The 23,134-nt window shown below is 33.7% G+C and overlaps 1 protein-coding gene across 1 annotated transcript in view; it reads right to left on the minus strand.

The window, feature by feature from the left end:
- Nucleotides 1-4,671, minus strand: part of LOC137658645 (protein SSUH2 homolog) — a 645,191-nt gene extending 640,520 nt beyond the window's left edge. Inside the window, exon 1 of the mRNA XM_068393590.1 lies at nt 4,580-4,671. The gene's annotated coding sequence lies outside the window, so the exon portion shown is untranslated. The remainder of the gene's footprint in view (nt 1-4,579) is intronic.
- Between the last annotated feature and the right edge of the window lie 18,463 nt (nt 4,672-23,134).

Raw genomic sequence — 23,134 nt, forward strand, 5'->3', positions numbered from 1 at the left:
AGGCTTACGCTGCTCAGTCAAACTTTCTTAACAATATCCCGTTTATTAAAAAGAAAACGTCAACAAGAACTACGCCAATAATCTTAGAGGAGAAATGTTCAGTCTTCAACACAATGAACAACAACAACTCAGACTTAGCAACCGTACACAAGACCTTGAAAACCACTCACTTCAGACACGAAAACCCCGCATGTAGAACAACAAGGGCACGGTGCGCGTTCCACATATCACAATGTTCTCGAACGAAAACGGCCACGGAAACACAGCTATCCAGAACGGAAAGCTGCCAATCAAGAGGGTGGTGATTGCTAACAACTAGCACGGCACGACTGCAAGAAGAAATATCATCCCAAGCCACAACAAAGGGTCGATTTAAAAAAATGACTGATTTGCCTGTGGTATTACAAAAGGGAAGTTAGTAGATCACTTTTTCACACAAATACGTCTTAGGGTGGAGGGGGTTGGGTGATGGAGCTCTATACAAAATATTTTATTACATTCTCAGATTTATGGGCATCTTCGTTATAATTGAGAGAGCTGAGATTTAATTAGGTAATTGAGATAAATACTGCATGTGTAAGATTATCTATAGTTTTACGAATAAAATAATTGAGAAAGTATCGTCCCTTTATGGATATTTGATGAAAAACAAGAGGATAGTGGATGATGTGATTCAATAATTCCTCGAGTTATGTGATTATTTACATAGTTATTAATTTGGACACTGTATTTTCCAGGATTATTGTCAGGGGTTATCATAAAATAGTTCGGTGATTTGTGGGATAATTTTCATGATTTTCAAAAGAGATAACATCCTTTTGTGAATATCTTTATGGGCAATGCCACAAAAGAAAAACTCTTTGATTTCTGTAATCTAAACCAATATCTATATACAAACATGGAGTTTTGCTTAATCTTCATAGTTATGGAAAAAAAATCTGATTTGTGATAATCTGCGCGGTTTCTTATAAACGCAACGTTGTGAATTATTATTTTAATTCATTACGAAAATGGATCTTTGTTGAATTTCATTCAAATTACAGAATTTTATTATCATATTTTACTGTTGATTAAGAGTATATATGAATTTCCTGTCACTGGATAAATAGTGATGATAAGTTATTCGTCCTCCTCATTTTTTATATTTCTAGTTATCTAAGAAAATAATAAATATGAATTACGTTGTAATATAATATTGCAGGAATTAACGAGGCTTAATTTTATCAGGAGTAATGTCAAGATATATCATATATATATATATATATATATATATATATATATATATATATATATATATATATATGCATATATATGTGTATACATATATATATATGCATATATATGTGTGTGATATATATATATATATATATATATATATGCATAAATACATTTATATATACACATATATATGCATACATATACAGTATATATTATATCCATACATTTATACACATATTTAAATGTACATAATCAATTTAACACACACACACACACACACATATATATATATATATATATATATGTGTGTGTGTGTGTGTGTGTGCGTGTATATATGCAGATGCAGGTGTACCAAAAATTACACAATACTCAAACCATAGCTATTCTTATATATATCAAGCGTACGACACAGGACATCATGGCATTATATTATTCAGCAAGATAAATATAATATTAGACATAAATAGTCATGTGTGAATAAGTATTAAAAATAATTAACTAATATATTTCTTTCCATGTATATGTTTCATCGAGATCACATGCTATATATTTTCACATATTAGGATTCGTTTACGCACACACACACATACACACACACAACAACAACAACAACAACACCAATTGCAGCCGTTTCTAGTCCACTGCAGGACAAAGGACTCAAACATTTCAATTCATGTCTGCGGTATGGCCAGTTTTCATCATCATGCTGGCTTGTACGGATTGGTGATAGTGGGAGACTTTTGTCTGATCGCTCACAGCAAACCAACTTAGTAATGGGTGCCCCTGACTACTACAACTTTGATGATCAAGGCTATACACAAATTCTTTCACCACGTTAAGATATCCCCACTCAGAAACGCACTCAAACCTATATACAAATATGCACACAGACATACGCGTGTGTAAATATAAACCACAATGGCATTTAATATCAAATTTTATCTTTAGGAATGCATATCAACTAGAAATTCATGTATACATACATATATACACATATATTCTCAAAGGCCCATCTCCAAGTCTTCTTTGTGTCTCAATTCCTCAACATGAAGAATGCCTCCTGTCACATTCTCTTACTCAGGTCATTTAGATCCACGCTGACATTTTTAAAGGCTTACATGTGCAGGTAACACACAGGAAAAAAAAAGAAGAAAAAACCCATGAAAAAGAATTGTCATTCTCATCGTTACAGACGGGGTATTTATACTTTGACCTAAAAACGAAGGACTGTTACATCCTATTCTTAATAAATTTTTAATCTAATATGTTGTTGTTAGATATACAAATATTATTTGGATATGCATTTTTTGCTAGATTTTGTTTTTAATGTCTGATGTAAATAGCATCAAATATATTATGACAATTTAACAGTCAATTTTTTCTCATCTTTAACATAAATAAAAGGAAATGAAGAAAATGAAGGTAAAATAATGATATAACAAATTATACTTTCTAAATAATCAAATTATATTCTGACATTTTAATAAAAGTAATACAAAGGAATCATTATAAATAACATTTCTAATAAGAAAATACTCATAATAAGAACATAGTCTTAACATACGATACAAAAGGATTAACTTTATCAGCAGTTCATAAAAATCAATATTATACTATGTATGAGCATTTGCATTCATTATCAAAATAACAATAAAATATTTTTCTTCTGGAAAATCAGTAACTTTAAAAGAATAAATACCAGATTTGTAATTGAATTCATAAAATAAAATTGTCTTGACTGGATATTTTTGTTGTAAAAATATAGATAAATTGAATTGGAACTCATTGAAAAAACACTTGATGTTGAATCCCATTTGACTAAATAGAAAAACCTCATTTGAAAATATTTGAAAAATTTCTATACGATTGAATTGAAAGCCTATCCCGTCAATTTCGCGCCATATAAAAATGCAAAATAAATAATACCATCAAAACACGATTCTTTATAAAATACAAAATCAAAACCTCAATCTGACTAATTCATAGAAATGGAATACATGGATATAACTTTAACTATTATATACGAGTGGTATTAAGAATATTTAAAGAATAGGAGAATTGAGTAGGAGCAAAGTTCTTGAGATAAAGAATATCATTTCAATTAGATGAAATCTTTTACATTTCCTTTCACGCAACAACTGACACACGGCAACAGACTGGAATATGCTGTTTTACAAAATTTCTTGAAGCATATAAAAATTATCACACATACATCAACATATTTGTCAAATTAACCACCGATTTATTCCTTGTGTCTATTCATTTTGCTATGGATAATTTATATTTCACTTACGTTTTTATTTCAAATATATACACAGAAGACAATTAAAACGGATAAATTTAGTAGCGTTTTAAGAAAATAATTTGAGAAAAAGATAAAGACATAAAAATTAAGGTCCCACTATTTTCTATAAAACGAGGTATAAATGAGGGAAAAATGTATTCATTCAGAAACATGCTACATTAAAAAATCATCATTGACTTAACATTAGCTAGAAGTACCTTATAAAATCCATCTAACCACTGTGTTGTCAAAGTAAACTCTTAAACAAAGGCAAATTTAAAAGGCACATTATTTTGAAGATCATCAGAAATAAAACCAAAGAGGATATCAGAAAAACATTTAGTTTCGTCACCTGCTTTGTGAAAAGATATCTAATAGCAAGTACGAATCCATGAGCGGAAATCATTTAAACCATTCTTCTGAGTCGAACTACTTTTAAGCAATTGTTTAAAAGTTTTTTTTTTTTTTTTTTTTTTTTTTTTTTTGCTTCTAACCTAGTTCAGAGTTTCTGTGAACTGAAGAAAAAAAAATATAGAAAAAGCAATATTAAAAAAAGATTATTCTATTCTTTTTTTAACTACTGCAATGTGTAATTTGATACTCTGACAATATGAAAATGAATCGAATACAAAATCTTAAAAACTGATCTTACAATGAGATTTAAATTAGATAAACAAATGCAGATCATCTTGGATGAACTTTTGCATCACAAAATAGCCACTGATTTCATAAACCCCAAATAAAACGGAAGAGCGGCTCATACTGGTCAATAGACACTCTTGACCTGAAACTAGGTCATAGGTCATCGTAGGTCATCAACAACACTTTACAGAAAAAAAATTAGTTCACTTTTTCGCAAGCAGCACAATTCGTGCTCTTTCAGATTCGATCACTTAAACCGAAAGTCAAATCTTTCACTAAATGAAAAAATTGCCCTATTTTTTTTTAGATTCAGCCAGGTAAGACCTAAGTTGGCATTTAAGAACAAAAAATGACGTTTGAGTTCGATAAACCTGTTAGTGTCTTTCTGGTAGCAAGTAAAGCAAAACTTTTCTATCAGAGGCACTTTTCCCATACATATGATCTTAGTTGGAGTGTGTTAAAAGTTGGTTTGAGTTAATACAGGTGTGAGAGGCGGAGGAGACACACCCTTCCCCTCACACGTCCACAGAGCAACTAAGGTGGGACGTCGTCCTTGTGGCCTGCTCACACGGGGGATACTGGCACCGGGGAAAAGGTGCCAACTGACGAAAATTATGACCCATTTCTATATTTTTTTCCTCTCAAGGGGGCGTTTTACCTAGGGCTGCAGTGCCGCCATCTATACTTTAAGCCGCCCAAAAAGTGAACGAAACCGATTCTTAGAGGGCGGGAAGGGGAGAAGAAGGTAGCCAGAAAAGGAGGGGAGGAGGACGAGGAGGGGGAAGAGGAAGAGGAGGACCTGGAACTCGAACCGAAGAGAACCAATTTGGGAATTAGGAAAGCCGTCGGGAGCACGTCCGATGCTTATGGCACGGAGGCAAACTGTCAATTCTGCTTTACTACACACTCTGGAGGCGTATGCTATACTCCCTCCCTCCTTTCCCTCTCCCACCCGGAAAACAACACAACCATTTCCTTTTCCCAACATACTTCAAATCATTTCCCCTTTCCTTTTTCCCTCCCCAAATACAACCCCCTTTCTCCTTACCTTCCCCATCCTCCCTCTTACCATACTTTATATTTACACGATCGCAAAAGCATCTCTGTTTCTTTGACCCTCAAAAAGGGAATCGAAGACTACGATTAGGCCCTAGGAGAGTGACCCCCACAAGACCGCCCTTCTCAAGGAGCGGCTTCCTGAGGGTGAGATGTGACATATATGGGCGAGGTCTATCTCGTGAAGGCAATTCTAAAAGCAAGGGAAGGGGGGAGGGGGTCCTATACCCGAAACAGCCCGCAAAACTGCACCATCATAACAGGACCTCGCGGATCCCGCGGCAGTTAGATTCGCGATGGGTGGCTCGGCGGGATTCCGAGAGTAGGAATAGGAAGAGAAGAAGAGGAGGAAGAGGAAGAGGAAGAGGAGGAGGGCAATTGATGCACCAGCAGTACGATAGAAGCGACGTGACTTCAATTGTAGACATGTTCGGGCGAGGGCTCTCTCTCTCTCTCTCTCTCTCTCTCTCTCTCTCTCTCTCTCTCTCTCTCTCTCTCTCTCTCTTAGTTTTTGTTTTTTTGCGCCCAAATGTTAGTTATTTACAGTTGAGCTTATACCCATAACTAAGAACACGAGACAATAAAACGTCCATAATTGTAATCAACGGTCTGCAAGTTCTTTACGTTTAGGTATTTACCATCATTGTCGGGAAAGATTTACAAGGTAACATGAATTTAGAGGTAAATTATACCGATGGGCCTAATTAACGATGCTATTCGATCTTGTCACTTCGGATGAATATTAATCAAAACCGCTTAGGAGACATACTTATCTCATTATAAAGGAAACGATATATATATATATATATATATATATATATGTATGTATATATATATATGTATATATATATATATATATATATATATATATGTATATATATATATATATATATATATATATATATACACACACACACACACACACACACATATATATATATATATATATATAATGTATCCAAAACTAAGACATAAAACAAACTTTCACGTTGGTTTATTACTTTGTTACTGTAATTACTGAAGTAACAACAGTAAGGTTCATCCACACCGACTCTTTAAATGTGACAATTATGATTATCAATAAATTCATTGGAATGCACCTCATAAACCTATTAATCAGAATAATTTCATACAGGATTACAAAGTATAATTTACGGATTACTTGTGAAAGTTCCAATGTTTATCATAAAAAGATAAAACTGGGCTGAAATAATAATAATAATAATAATAATAATAATAATAATAATAATGATAATAATAATAATAATAATAATAAAGCACGATGAATTATGATAATATTAAATCACAAAACCTAGGAGGTAATACAGTATACCCTTTAAAAATATATTTATTGAACAATTAAGTGTGGATAAATGCTGAGCATAGGGAACTACAACACAGTTTAAAGGATACTGAAAATAGGTTTTTTGCTCCTACACTGTTGAAAATTTGCATTAAAAAAAGGTAAAATTCTGGGATAAATGTTGCCAGGCAACTACCATTTTAAAAACGGATACATTGACGTAAACTACTGATATTACGGTCACTAACCAGAAAAATATAAGAAAGTATGGTAAAACTACGGTCGCCTGTATCTCACTGGAATACGGCTGAGAACAGTATATTATCGAGGATAGTTTCCGATTAAAATTGCGGTTTTAACAGTGTATGTAAATAAGCTATTCTGTGATACAGGTGGACCTTTAAAGCTTTCACTCGCCCAACATTCCCTTATCATGGAAATATTGTTTTAAATTTCGGAAGTCCAAGGCGGAAGACCTGTCATATGTAAACTATGAAAAGAGACTTATGTCAGCCTGTTCAGTTTTCAGTTATAGTGTAAAGGAAAATAATTTCCCAGTCTCGAATTACCATAGGTTATTACTATGTAAGGGAGTGTGGCAGACCCGAAGACAGTAAAGAACGTCGAAGGAAATATCGTTCGCATATGCAAAATGCCATTCTGATCATTATATGTATATACGTATATATATATATATATATATATATATATATATATATATACATATATATATATATATATATATATATATATATGCACACACATATATATGTATATATATAAATATATAAATATATAAAACCACAGAAAATTAGTAAAGTTAGTATAAATTCAAAATGAATTCCAAGTCATATCAGGGGTATATCCTTTCTTTAAATGATTTCTAAGGAAATCGAAATTATATCAACTTCCATTGCATATTCCGTTCTCATCATCTCTTTCTTTCTTCTATTTATCCAGAGCTCAACCTTGTGTGACATTTCATGCATTGGGGTAAGCACGCTTTGCAAGTCCTGTGGTGTTCTGCTAATAAGGACAGCGTCATCAGCCAATTTCCTGTTACCAATCCAGTCCAATCCTTCTCCAGCATTCTCAACTCTTCAATGCATTACAAACTCCATGAGGAGGATAAACAACCTAAGGGACAACACATTCGCTTGGAGTACTCCAGTGGTAGCTGGAAACTCATTTTATAGGACTACATTAACATTAACTTTGCAATTGCTATACTCACGAATAGACTTATTCAAATTTACATATTTAAGAGGAATTCCATAATAACACAGGACTCTCCACAAAATTGAAGAGGAGCTTATAGCACTTGGAGAATTGGTAATGTTACTCCTCTAAGTAAATGTGTTTGTGGTAGCTCAAGTCCACCTGATTACCGCCCAATTTCCATAACTCCCATATTATCTAAACTTTTTGAACGTCTTTTGGCAAAACGTCTTAATAGGTTTGCTGAAGGTAATCATCTTTTCCCTAGTTAGCAATTTGGTTTTCGTAAAGGCCTTGGACCATGCGATGCCCTTCTTACAATCTCCAATGCTGTACAGATATCCCTTGATTGTGGTCAACAAGTTCGTATGATTGGCCTTGATTTTAGTGCTGTCTTTGACAGTGTTAATCATGAGGCCCTTGTTTTTAAACTCAAACAGTTGGGAGTGGATGGGTCGTTTCTCAGCATCATTATTGAATTTTTAACTAATAGATCGCAAAGAGTTGTTGTTGATGGGCACCATAGTGAGTATAGGAATGTGATATTTGGTGTTCCTCGGGGTACTGTTCTTGGCCTATTACTTTCATACTATATACACATGACATGTGGTTTGGCCTGGAAAACAAGCTTGTTGAATAAGCAGATGATGCTACTCTCTTTGCATCAATTCCATCTCCTGAATGTGGATCTGGGGTTGTTGAATCCCTTAATAGAGATCTAGCTAAACTTAGTGCATGGGACAAATTATGGGGTATGAAGTTGAATCCTAACAAAATTCAAATTATGATTGTAAGTAGGTCAAGGACAGTGGCTCCTCAACATCCGGATCTCAGCATTGATAATGTTTCTTCAACTTTGTATAACTCTTTTGAAATTTTAGGTGTGATTCTCGAGAAGCAAATTTACTTTTGAGAACCACATTAGGTCTGTGTCTTCTTCAGTTGCACAAAACATGGCTTAATTAAGAAAGTCTTAAGATTTTTGGTGATCAATCTATTCTAAAGAAGTGTTTTAATTCTTTCATTCTACCTTGTTTCAAGTATTGTTCTCCTATGTGGTCTTCAACTGCTGATTCTTATCTTAATTTGTTGGACAGAAACTTCCGGTTTATTAAATTTTTTATTCTTGATCTAGATATTGATCTCTAAAACCGTCGTTAAATTAGTTCATTACGCATGTTACATATTATTTTCTATAATTCTGACCATCATTTACATTCAGATCTTCCCGGACAGTTCCATCGTGTTCGTAAGACTAGGCATGCAGTTAATTCTAATAGTCAGGCCTTCTCCATCATGAGGCTAGATACTACACAGTATTCTAGAAGTTTTATTCCAGCTGTGTCCCAGTTGTGGAATGATCTTCCTAATCACGTAGTTGAATCAGTTGAACTTCAAAAGTTCAAACTTTCAGCAAATGATTTTATGTTGAATAAGCTGACATAAGTCCTTTTATTGTTTATATAAGAAATATCTGTTTTAATGTTGTTAATGTTTTAAGAATATTTTATTTCAATTATTCATTACTTCTTATATCGTTTACTTCCTTATTTCCTTTCCTTACTGGGCTATTTTTCCCTGTTGGAGCCCTTTGGCTTATAGCATCTTGCTTTTCCAACTAGGGTTGTAGCTTAGCTAGTAATATATACATATATATATATATATATATATATATATATATATATATATATATATATATATATATATGTGTGTGTGTATGTGTGTGTGTGCGTGTGTATAAAGAGAGAGATTTTATCAATACAGGTTTATACATGTATATGTATATATAGCTAGAGATAGATGAATAGATAGATAGATAGATAAATATATATAAATGATCATAGAACATATAAATTATTTCATTTGTCTGAATGTAGACTTCACAAATAATTTGCATTGTCAAAAACTTGTGCGAATACCTACATAATCTTTAAAAAAGGGTTCCAGACGTCTACACTGACATTTTATTTGTATATCCAAAACAAGAAGCAAGTGCCCAAGAGGAATCTCTATGTTGCTTTAAAATATTCCAGCTCCTTGTTTTAAGACCCGTCAGGAATCTGTACAAGAATTGAAGGTTTAATGGAGAGAGAGAGAAAAAAATCGTATATATAAAAGGCAAGACAAAAGAGATATACATGTATGGGATAAATATGAGAAAGGAAATTTATCTCTCCCATGATATAAGGATATACGAAGGAATCGGGAAACTAATTTCGTTAACAATCTAAACGAAATATCATCATATCAGACATTGAGGATTTGTCTGCAAGGAGACGTAGGCGGTCAAAGGGTGTTTCTGTTATCAACTTGATGTGTTCCAAGGCCTTGCTGATGAATTTTATTTATTTGAGCAAGTATCGTTATGTTCAAGCTGTGTCTGGATATAACATTGCACGGACGAGAACATTTTATTTCAACATTTGCAAATAAAAAAAAAAAAACATAATTGCATACTTTACCTCTGCAACATAAAAAATATGAGCGGGCCAAGAACATTTTAATTTACTTGATGAATTAATTGCGTATTTACTCAGATAAATATATGGTTACAGAAACGAAATAATAATTATGTGAATAAAACTGAGAGACAGAAAAAGAGCAACATTCATACGAGAACAAAGTAGAAGATATTCTAAAAACTTGTAAGAAAAAGAAAGGGACATGGGCAGGACATGTAATGTGAATGACAGATCATAGATGGGCATTACGAATAACTGAATGTGTCCCAGGAGTTTGCAAAAGAAGCAGGGAAAGGAAGAGAAGACGATGGATTGATGAACTAAGGATATCTGCAGGCATAAATTAGGATAGAAAGATCATAAACAGAGGCGATTGGAAGGTCATGTCTGAGGATTTTGTCATGCAGTGGAGTAGCTACGGCTGATGATGATGATGATGATGATGATGTTACAGAGATGGGAACCCCCTTATTTTCTATATCTAGACCAATACGAGAGATAGACTGACAACTGTCATTTCCTTATAGTCTGAATGCAAAGCTATCTTAGATATGTGGGAGATTTCTTTATCCCATGATAAATGGAGCCACGGCCAGATAGAAGCTACTTCTTTACTGGACGCGAGAACGCAGGAACGGAACCGGGCTTTTCCTTAATCTCTAGAATGTCAGGCCCCAAACGATGATTTATGATAAAAGAAAAGAACAAGACAGTACCAGATATGTGTGAGAGAGAGAGAGAGAGAGAGAGAGAGAGAGAGAGAGAGAGAGAGAGAGAGAGAGAGAGAGAGAGAGAGAGAGAATGTCCTAATGAGACAGTAATAATATTATTGTGGAAAGCAGCTAAAACCCACAAAATGTTCAAATTCATCCCCAATCAATCGATATATGCATATGACGCCTAGCTACATATTATCCAACACACAAGTTTATGAACAAGGGCCTTACCTCGCTCCATAAATATGCATTCTACACAGGTATCTCAAGATCAAAGAGAACTTTGCCAATACACATAAACTCTATTGGAGATTGAAGGAGCTCTCCCACGTTTCTCGTTTAAACTCGTAACACTTCTGAGAAACAGTTACAACATCACTATAACATTAAATAGAATATATATTTTGCGCAAATTTACGCAAAGACACTGTGCAACACAATAATAATTAGAATAAAAACTATTACTTACAATAAGAAGGAAATAAATCTAAATGTTTAAGGGTAACCGTGAGCGGTGGAAGCAAAGGAAAAGACAAACTTATGATGCATATACATTTTGGCATTAACAGACAAATAATGCGAGTCCTTACTTCCTTTGCGCTTTCAAGAGTTCTTTTTATTAGGTTCATACATACATTATTCTTATATTACATTACCTCTCATAAATTGTACCCAAAAAAAACACACACATACATACACACACACACACACACACATATATATATATATATATATATATATATATATATATATATATATATATACAATTTATATATAGGCCTACACACACACACACACACACACACATATATATATATATATATATATATATATATATATATACATATATATGTATATATGTGTGTGTATATTTATAAACTCAACGACCTCTAAAGTGTTAAATGCTTATTTATTTAGTTTATTTTTCAAAGGGTTACCCGCCCGTCGAGATACTAGAGCTAGAGAGTTATGGGGTCTTTTGACTGGCCAGGCAGTACTACATTGGATCCTTCTCTCTGGTTACGGTTCGTTTTCCCTTGGCCTACACATACACCGAATAGTCTGGCCTATTCTTTACACAATCTCCTCTGTCCTCATACATCTGAGAACACTGGGATTACCAAACAATTCTTCTTCACACAAGGGGTTAACTACTGTAGTGTAATTGTTCAGGGGCCACTTTCCTCTTGGTAGGGGTAGAAGAGACTCTTTAGCTATGGTAAGCAGCTCTTATAGGAGAACACTCCAAAATCAAACCATTGCTCTCTAGTCTTAGGTAGTGCCATAGCCTCTGTACCATGGTCTTCCACTGTCTTGGGTTAGAGTTCTTTTGCTTGAGGGTACACTCGGGCACACTATTCTATCTTATTTCTCTTCCTCTTGTTTTGTTAATTTTGTATAGTTTATATAGGAAACATTTATTCCATTGTTGTTACTGCTCTTAAAATATTTTATTTTTTCCTTGTTTCCTTTGCACACTTGGCTACTTTCCCTGTTGGAGCCCCTGGGCTTATAGCATCCTGCTTTTCAAACTAGGGTTGTAGCTTAGCAAGTAATAATAATAATAATAATAATAATAATAATAATAATAATAGCTTTCCTAACGATACTACTGTTCTTTTCAAAACCCGTTTCTGAAAATATTCCAAATTAATATTACATTATATCCGATATACCACTTTTGTTTAAATGCTTATGCTGAAAAAGACACAATAATCGATATGAAAAAGAGAGAAATAAATTAGATCTTAATTAATAAAAGCTTTGTTATTTAAAATACAATAATCAATTATGATATAAGAGACAAAAACTGTATAAGAACGGTATTGCTTTTATACGTAAATGCTAAACGAAAGATTTAAGTTCTATAATTGATACATTTTTTGATGGAGTATATGTATAAACAAAGGAATGAATGAAAGATTGTTGAAAGAATACATGTATATGGAATCCTAACGCTTTTGCCTGGGGCTGGGGGGGTCAATTACATCATGAAAAATGAAAGAAATTGACTATTTTCCTAAAACACAATTATCAATAATTAAAACATTGGGTGTCTTAAAGACTCTTATCAAGCTCAACCTTAATTATATAAAGAAATCCAGATTGCAGAAAAACAATAAAAATAGAAAAACAAAGCCCACATCTTTTCATCCCTCGGATTCTATAGACTTGTACAGTATGTAGCAAAACTGGTGATATTTTTTTTATTGTTGCTTCGAATAAGCGCCGTTCTTAAGTTGCCACTTAGTAAAAAATCTTATATTTCCCTTTGTAAACATATGTATGTACGAGGCAACGTTGGCCACTTGTTCTTGATAATTTTACCATTGAATAATGTTAGATCGTTAAAAAAAATATTTCATTCTAAAATGCTACTTCAGAACAAACATTAAATATGATACTGTATCACGAACCCCTTTGTCAACTTGACTTCAAGAGTCAGTGAGACTAGTCTTTGGGCTGTCTGTCTGAAAAGGACTCAAACCGGGAAAGAGGGCGTAGAGATGGAGAACAGTTTAAGCAAAGCACTATAGTCTAATAAAAACAATTTAAGCATTTGGGGTATGATTTCAAAGTTATTACTTAATTAGGCTATGTTGTTTTGTGTATAAAATAAACGTTAGATAGGATCGTGATTTCAAAACTTGCAATAAATTATTACTAATCATAGTTTAGACTACAGTCAACCCTACTTATATAATTCTAGTCTCCCAAAGGGGTTTTGTCAGTTTGAGGAAAAATGAATAAATAAATAAATGAATAAATAATTAAACGAGGTGGTGAGTTATCTTCGCTATTAAAAGTACAATTAATCCTACCTTTCTATTATCTTATTTTTACTTTAAGAACGGAAGACTATAATTATGGCGGAAATATTCCAATAATAATAATAATAATAATAATAATAATGGTGAGATGATAGGATGGCTCTGGAGTCTAGGCCTATGCTATTGTCTTTATAACTCTTTGTCTTCTGTGGTTGCGTAGCAGCGGCGTCTCTTACCTCCTAGGATGACTTTTCATTTTTTCTTTATTGTATCGTTTAGCCATCTATAAACAGTTGTTTTGTTGATGTTAAGACGATTGGTTATATCTAAATCTGGTGAAATGAGCTTAACTAGTTACATTTATCCAATGCTGTTGGGTAGCTCAAGCCATATAAGACATGGGCTTGCTTGTGAGAGTGCCATCGTGAGACTGCCCGTTGTTCGGTTAGACTCCGCCCACAACTACATCTTGCGATACGTTCTTTACGTTAAATATATAACTGTGGTGGCTAAAAAGTCAGACTTATTAAGTATTTTATTTTTTCGTTTTTTTTATCCCAATTAAAGAATATTGGGTTAATTTCTCAATAATGATCTAGCTGATATTTTGATAAAAAATATAGCATATATATATATATATATATATATATATATATATATATATATATATATATATATATATATTTAAATCATGCTTAATGAACTGTATCTTTTATTGAGAGAAGTTTCAAAATACTTCGTCCCGGGAACCTAGTCTCATTAGAAATGTGATGGAAGTGAGAGTTACTGAATTCGGGTATCACCGGTTTTGCTGTATACTGTACATTAATATTTAATATCTGAAAGTAAAGTACAATTCCTAAACGCACAATATACGTAAATTGACCATTATTAAACGATTCTATTTGGCGAAGTGAATACTATAAATAAAATCTGTTTGTAGTCTTTACAAAAGTAGTATTTAATGATGAGATTGCTGGGGATGTGTTCTTAAAAATGAAAAACAAAAATATTTCAAATACTAAGACAAGTAAACAGGAAATGAATATATATATAGCAAAAGTAAAATTGAAGCAACACGTGTCCTGACAGAAAAATGATAAAATGTAGTTTTGCCTTTCAATTAATAAATAAACAAATGAGCTCAAAAATGATTTCAATCACTCCAATGCAGATAAAAATGAATAAATCAAAACATATATAAAATCGAATAGCGACTAAAATAACTATAGACATCTTGTAATTCATAAATGTAAAATGATATATCGATTTAAATCAACATCAATTGATAAAATCAAAATAGAGGAAATGTATAACATTCAGCTTCGTATGAAGCCTTTCCTTAAAGTCCTAAAGACAAACGCAACCTCTTCAGATGAATAAAACACAGAACATCAGCTGTAGGTGGGTTTGGAAACCTCACAGATAACCTCACAGGAGACAGAAGCAGCAGGGTATTTATTTGTGTTCTGCTGAACAAGGATTCGGGGATAAAAGAAAGCGATTGACCTGTTTTGAGGTCGAGAGAATATTATCTCTCACTGGCGAAATAGTTGTGGTGTTGAACTTTGTGGTAAATATCCTGTTTCCTTAAGAATTATTCAAATCTCTCTCTCTCTCTTATTCAAAATACTGATATTTTATACTAAAGAAAACATGCCTACGGATCTTTACCGCTATATTCAAGCATTACCCTCCTTAAAAAGGAACCAATCTCTCTCTCTCTCTCTCTCTCTCTCTCTCTCTCTCTCTCTCTCTCTCTCTCTCTCTCTCTGTCTGTCTTATACCAATTACTGATATATTACCCTTAGGAATAAATGGCTATGGACCTTTAACGCTATTTTCAATCACATACTTCATTTGTTTTCATTCACCATAGTGTCCTCCTCGCACTCATACTAGACACATAAAAGTGCTGCAAGATTCAAATAATTGATAACGAAATGAGGATTCGGGCATCTTAATCATCTCATCCCTTTTGGAAAAGATGAATAAACGTTCAATTAATCCCCTTAAAAATGGAAAAACTAATTAGAAGTTATGTAGCAGGAACGATTACAACAATTTTAGTGTTGTGATAGCATATTGGAAAACTCACTATCTAGTGTTATGCTGGACTTTGGTTACAGACTCTCTCCAGTTCGATAGATTTTAGTAATGGTTGCAATCTCACCAATCTTGTGAGCAAAGGATGGAGGGGGGTGGGGCGGTGAGCATATAGGTCTTCATCAGCAGCCATTGCCGGGCCCTCCCTGGTCCTTGCTTGGGTGGGGAGGAAGCTTGGACGCTGATCATATGTATATACGGTCAGTCTTTAGGGCGTTGTCACTGAACCTTGCCTCTACTATTCATGAGTGATATTTAAAGCTTTAAATGAAAAATAATAATAAAAAAACATTCCTTCATATGAGAAAATTAGTTTCCCCCGTTCCAGATATTTTCAATTATTGAATTCGAATTCTAAGTGATGAAGATGTTTATCCATGGGCCCTATAAAGTATTAAAAACCTTTACCTGAAATGCTTCAATAACCAACAGAGATAATTACCAACTGATTATTCTAATCTCGAAGGACATAAACTGATCTAGGAAACGATTAAATTTTTTCCATTGTAGTAACAAACTAATAATTCTTCTATGCAAACAGCTATAATTGCATATCCTTATTGGGCGTCCTGTCAGTTTTCATAGTCTTGGTTATGCTTATTATATATCAGCTGTGCTTCACCAAAGGTTTAAAGTTTTAAAGGTGGCTCATGAATGGCATGGAAAACGTACAGTGACAATGTACTAGCTAGTAGGACAATGCCCGAGAGACTGGCCATAAATACAAATGATGAGTGTCCCACTCTCCTCTCCATCCAAGCTAGGACTTAGGCAATGTCTGCTGATGCTCAGTAGGTGCCTGGTGGACCTATAGGCTTCCCAAAACCACCATCTACCAGCAAATGTTCGTAAAATACATATTTCTAAGTTATTATATTGAATAAAATATATCTGGAAATGTTTTAAAAATGTTATCATTCCAATTTTCTCAAGATAAAACTCACATAACTAAAATCTATCAAAAATGTTTATACAGATATATATATATATATATATATATATATATATATATATATATATATATATATATATATATATATATATTCTAGATCACGTAATTTTTTAGCATATTAATAGACATAAAGGCAAGTAAATTACCTGAATCAGGATGATTATAGTATAATATACCTAAGGGAATGTAGGATAAATCCTTTACAATATCATCATCATCTCCTCAGCCTATCGACAAAAAGGGTCTCGATTAGTTTTCGCCAGTCGTCTCTACCTTCAGCTTTTAATTCAATACTTCTTCAATCATTTTCTCCTACTTTACGCTTCTTAGTCCTCAGACATGTAGGCCTGGGCCTTCCAACTCTTCTAGTGCCTTGTGGAGCCCAGTTAAACGTTTGGTGGACTAATCTCTCTTGGGGAGTACGAAGAGCATGCCCAAACCATCTCCATCTACCCCTCACCATGATCTCATCCACATATGGCACTCGAGTAATCTCTCTTATAGTTTCATTTATATTCCTGTTCTGCCATTTAACTCCTAATATTCTTCTAAGAGCTTTGCTCTAAATCTCTTGGAGATTGTTTTATTGTCACACCGCGACTCATGTCCATACAGCAACGCAGATCTCATTAAACTGATATATAGCCTGATTTTTATATGTAATTTCAGGTGATCTGATATCCAAATTTTACTAAACCTAACAATTGTCTAACTTGCTTTTTCAATCTTTCCCTAACCTCCAATTCTAATGACCCTGTATTGGATATCATAGTTCCTAAATACTTACATTATTCTACCTCATTAATCCTATCTCCTTCTAATATTTCATCTTCCATAGCATATTCGGTTCTCATCATCCCTTGTCTTTCTTCTATTTATCTTAAACCCAAACTCATGTGATATTTATTACATTCTGGCAAGCAAGTATTGCAAATCCTGTGATATTCTGCTAATAAGGACAGCATCATCAGCATACTTTTTGTCAGCTAATTTCTTATTACCAATCCAGTCCAATCCTTCTCCACCATCTCCAACTGTTCTACGCATTACAAAATCCATGAGAAGGATAAAAAGCATAAGTGACAACACATTCCCTTGAAGTACTCTGCTGTTCACTGGAAATTCATTTGAAAGAACTCCACTAATATTAAATTTGCACTAAATATGCTCATGATCAGACTTAATCAAATTTACATATTTAAGAGGAACTCCATAAAAACCAAGGACTTTCCACAAAATTGGCCGGTGCACACTATCAAATACTTTCCATAGTCCCCAAATGCTATTCATCTCTAAGCTTTTCATTAATCTTTCTCTGTAGTCTCTTTACAATAAGCATATTAATCATTTTCATGAAAACTGACGTAAAATATGTCTATCAGGATATCTATAGTATGCTTGAAAAATGTTGGATAAGATACATGAAATATCTGGATCAAGTTGTGAATTATAGACTTGAGAAAATGTTTGATAAAACAATTACTATATCTGGATCTGAAGTTCTGCAATATGCTTGAGAAAATGTAGGATAAGATCCCTAAAATACAAGTATCAAAATGTCGACAATATACTTGAGAAAGGCTGTATAAGACATGAAATACCTGCCCATGATGTCAGCAATATAATTGAGGAAGCATTGTTTACGGCACCTAAAATACCAGTAACACGACTTAAATGACATACTTGAGAAAACTTTGGTCAAGACATCTAAGAAACCAAGCTAAAATTTCTAAAATATGTCTGAGAAATAGTTGGATAAGGCTTCTAACATACCAGGACCAGCATATCTGTTTACAATATATCTGAAGAAAATAAGTTAAAAAAGATTACAATATATCTGAAGAAAATAATAGTTCCAAGATTACAATATATCTAAAGAAAATAATAAGTCAAAATAACATGTAGCCACAGAAGACATCAAGACATAAAGCATATCCTTGAAACATTGAAACCTTAGAAAATAATTCAACAGATACCTTATTGTCAACAGCATTCAAAGGTGTTTACAAATTGGCAGTTCTAGCCTTTTGTATACGACGTCTTTAATAAATGGATATAAAAGATGTCCTTGAAGCTTCTTGGAAAAGATATCAACATCAAACTCGATGTTAATCCTATTTTGAAATGAAAAGTTGCTAAAAGAATTTTCAGAACAACAGCTTTTATTACTTCAGATTCTTTTAAAAAGCTTAACAAGAGCAATAACAATAATTAAAGTAACATCACCAATAATAATGATAATAATAATAATAATGATAATAATAATAATAACAATAATAATAATAATAATAATAATAATAATAATAATAATAATAAACTATTACTATTATTATTATTATTATTATTATTATTATTATTATTATTATTATTATTATGATGATGATGATGATAATACCACAAATTCATGAAAGCACATAAAGATATGGGCAATAATCATAATAAAAAAAATGTAATGGCGATGATAAAGAATAATAATAATAAAAAAAACAGGAATGATAAACACAACACCAAGTAAGAAAAAAAAAAAAAAAACAGTTGACTTCACATTACATTGTATATGTCGCCTACGCACCGGTAAGTCCTCAATCTAGATTTCTCCAAGATAATCTTACAAACATTTTGAAATTCTCCGATTCCCCCAGGGAATGGAACACACCCAACACAACGAGAACCAAAATCAAGGAATGACGTGTTGGGAACATGTTTATATCACTTCCACAAAATTGTGTGAGGACATTAAAATCGCAAAACATCTGAATGAAGGTTATACCGTTAATACTTCATTAAAGCAATTTCCAGGTAGAAAGGGGAATCTGTTAAGAGGTGTAACTAAAAAGGGACGATTAATGCCTATCGGGGAAAACAGAGGTAAGGTGAAAATTCCAAAATCTCGTGTAAATTCTTCCTTTATTGGTATTCTTTATTCTTTCTCTTTTCTTTTGTGCGAGTTTAGATCTGTTATATTCAACAAGTAACAGGTAAGTTCAGATCCAAAAGATGTCTCTTATTTCACAGAGAGAGAGAGAGAGAGAGAGAGAGAGAGAGAGAGAGAGAGAGAGAGAGAGAGAGAGAAATTAACACCGGATAAACGTACTGTATGTGACCGATGGAACCTTCAAGCCTGTGAGTGTCTCGAATACACACGCATACAGGCCCAAAAACATGTACGCTCGAGCAACCACACACACAACAGCTTCCTAATCAGAAACCAGATACAGCCGTGTTTATCTCAGCGTTAAAAGAGAGGAGATTAAAAAGACATTACAAATAGCAGGAGATTACCTCCATGTTCAGGCCATTCACCACACCGGATTTAGCATCCGAAAACGAGCTCGCGCGCACACATACCCTTGCAGAGATGAAGAGAAGCACGTGGCTTTTTTGAGACACGAATACTTCCTGTTGAATCTCTATTCACGACTTGCTATGAGTTAAATTGCTTTATCTAATTTAGTCTGCTATTTAACATTTTAATTTCACATTCAACAACCTAATACTTGGCGTAAAAATAATATAAACAATTGCAAAATTATTTTCTAACATCACACACACACACACACACACATATATATATATATATATATATATATATATATATATATATATATATATATATATATATATATATATATATATATATGTAGAGAGAGAGAGAGAGAGAGAGAGAGAGAGAGAGAGAGAGAGAGAGAGATCTTCCATAAACTTTTTTTAAGAAATATAAAAGAAAACTAGAATTAATCATTCCATTCCTAAACGTAATTAGACAAAAGCTCCATCCTTAGAAACATATGATACAGACACTTAGCGTTAAACAAATCAGAGAGCGATAATTAGACAAATTCATTTTCGGTAAATACCAAAAATAGAGTTGTTGTTTCTCTATCACTAATTAAGACTTTTTGAACGTTGTCCTTACATCTAGCCTATTACGTTTCCATGGTATGAATTAATTGCTGCTGCGGGTGGTGCTGCCAGAAACGGGGTCGGAAGTTAATTCTGCTCAATGTAACACTTGGGTAAGGGGGGGAGGGAGGAGGGATTGCTATTAGTACTGGTCAAAAGATGTTTATCAATACACAGCAGATCAAATTTAGAAATCAATAAGAGAGAGAGAGAGAGAGAGAGAGAGAGAGAGAGAGAGAGAGAGAAGGTAATTCAAGTTATATATAGTACATATGGTTACACAAACTCGTCCTGAGAGAAAAAACAAAAAAAATCTATTTCTTAAAAACTTACTAGTCTTTCATATAACAGCCATAAAAGAGTTCAGTATACACAAAATTGGCAGATAAACGACATTATAATTGTTGTAACATTACACCAGACATAAACTTCATTCTTTCGAAAATCTCGTTCATCTGCAACTTAGTGAAAAATAGTAAAACTTGTTTTACAGAACATGTGTCTGACGTTATGACTAATTACAACCAGGGGCAAGACAGCAATTAATTACGACACAAGCCTACTTTTGGGCAATGGCAAAAAATAGACTTTTCTTTCCCTGACGCTAATTAAGACTTTCTGTATGCTGTCCTTCAATTTAACCTGTTACGTTTCCATGTGATGAATTAATTGCTGGATTGGAAGATACTTTTGCTTACCGCAAAGACAAGGGGGACTTTCTTGGTATTGGGTGGGTGGGGTTTAAGGTTTATAGCAAGAGCAGGTCATAGGCTGTTTGTTATGCAAAGATTATTAAGTTCTGAGAGAGAGAGAGAGAGAGAGAGAGAGAGAGAGAGAGAGTTCAGGTTACATGCATTACGTTGAGCGTAACCTAGACGTGAGTATGCATGAGAGAGAGAGAGAGAGAGAGAGAGAGAGTTCAGGTTATATGCATTACGTTGAGCATAGCCTAGTCGTGAGTATGCATGAGAGAGAGAGAGAGAGAGAGAGAGAGAGAGAGAGAGAGCCTTAATTGCCTTATTGCCTTATTTTTTGTTTGGGTTTCCCCAGGTCCCTCAGTGAGTTGCTAATACATCTTCCGGTGTATTTTGCATCTTCCAGTCTTGGATGGTCCTGGGATGCATCTTAGGTATTTATCGAGCTGATTTTTAAACGCATCTACGCTCACTCCTGATATGTTTCTTAGAGAGAGAGAGAGAGAGAGTTCAGGTTACATGCATTACGTTGAGCGTAACCTAGACGTGAGAGAGAGAGAGAGAGAGAGAGAGAGAGAGAGAGAGAGAGAGTTCAGGTTATATGCATTACGCTGAGCGTAGCCTAGTCGTGAGTATGCATGAGAGAGAGAGAGAGAGAGAGAGAGAGAGAGTTCAGGTTATATGCATTACGTTGAGCGTAGCCTAGTCGTGAGTATGCATGAGAGAGAGAGAGAGAGAGAGAGAGAGAGAGAGTTCAGGTTACATGCATTACGTTGAGCGTAACCTAGACGTGAGTATGCATGAGAGAGAGAGAGAGAGAGAGAGAGAGAGAGAGAGAGAGTTCAGGTTACATGCATTACGTTGAGCGTAACCTAGACGTGAGTATGCATGAGAGAGAGAGAGAGAGAGAGAGAGAGAGAGTTCAGGTTACATGCATTACGTTGAGCGTAACCTAGACGTGAGTATGCATGAGAGAGAGAGAGAGAGAGAGAGAGAGAGAGAGAGTCAAAACCTTCTTCCAATCCTAACAATGTCCACAGGGAATTCGTTAAGCACTTCCAGACATTCGATCCAACCATGAAAACCGTTTTTTTTTTTTCTTTTTTTTTTATCGAAAATACAGAAGAAACAACGAGGACAGCGTCTTAATTCGTTTGGTATTTTCTTCTATTTGTCATTTAATAAGGAAGTAACTTAATGGTGTTCTGGATTTCCTCTAAATAAATGTTTTCATGTATAATAACTGTAACCTGCACTCTCTCTCTCTCACACACACACACACACACACATATATATATATATATATAGAGAGAGAGAGAGAGAGAGAGAGAGAGAGATATTACTACTACTACTACTACTACTACTACTACTACTACTACTACTACTACTAATAATAATAATAATAATAACACTAACAATTCACAGAGAGAGAGAGAGAGAGAGAGAGAGAGAGAGAGAGAGAGATACTACTACTAACTACTAACTACTACTACTACTACTACTACTACTACTAATAATAATAAAACAAACAATTCACAGCAATATACGTTGTATATTTAATCACTACAGGAGCTTTCGCACTTTTTACAAAGTGCCTCTAGCTGAAGAGGTACTGCATCTGTACTTTTGAAATATACAATGTACAATGTAAATAACTGTGAAATGTTTATTCCCTAGATTGTTATTCACCACAGGGTGTTTTATTCAAGTTAATAATAATAATAATAATAATAATAATAATAATAATAATAATAATAATAATAATCATAATAATAATAATAATAATAATAATAATAATAATAAGACCT

Source organism: Palaemon carinicauda, chromosome 19 (genome assembly GCF_036898095.1).
Source record: "Palaemon carinicauda isolate YSFRI2023 chromosome 19, ASM3689809v2, whole genome shotgun sequence".
In the NCBI taxonomy this organism is placed as follows: Eukaryota; Metazoa; Arthropoda; class Malacostraca; order Decapoda; family Palaemonidae; genus Palaemon; species Palaemon carinicauda.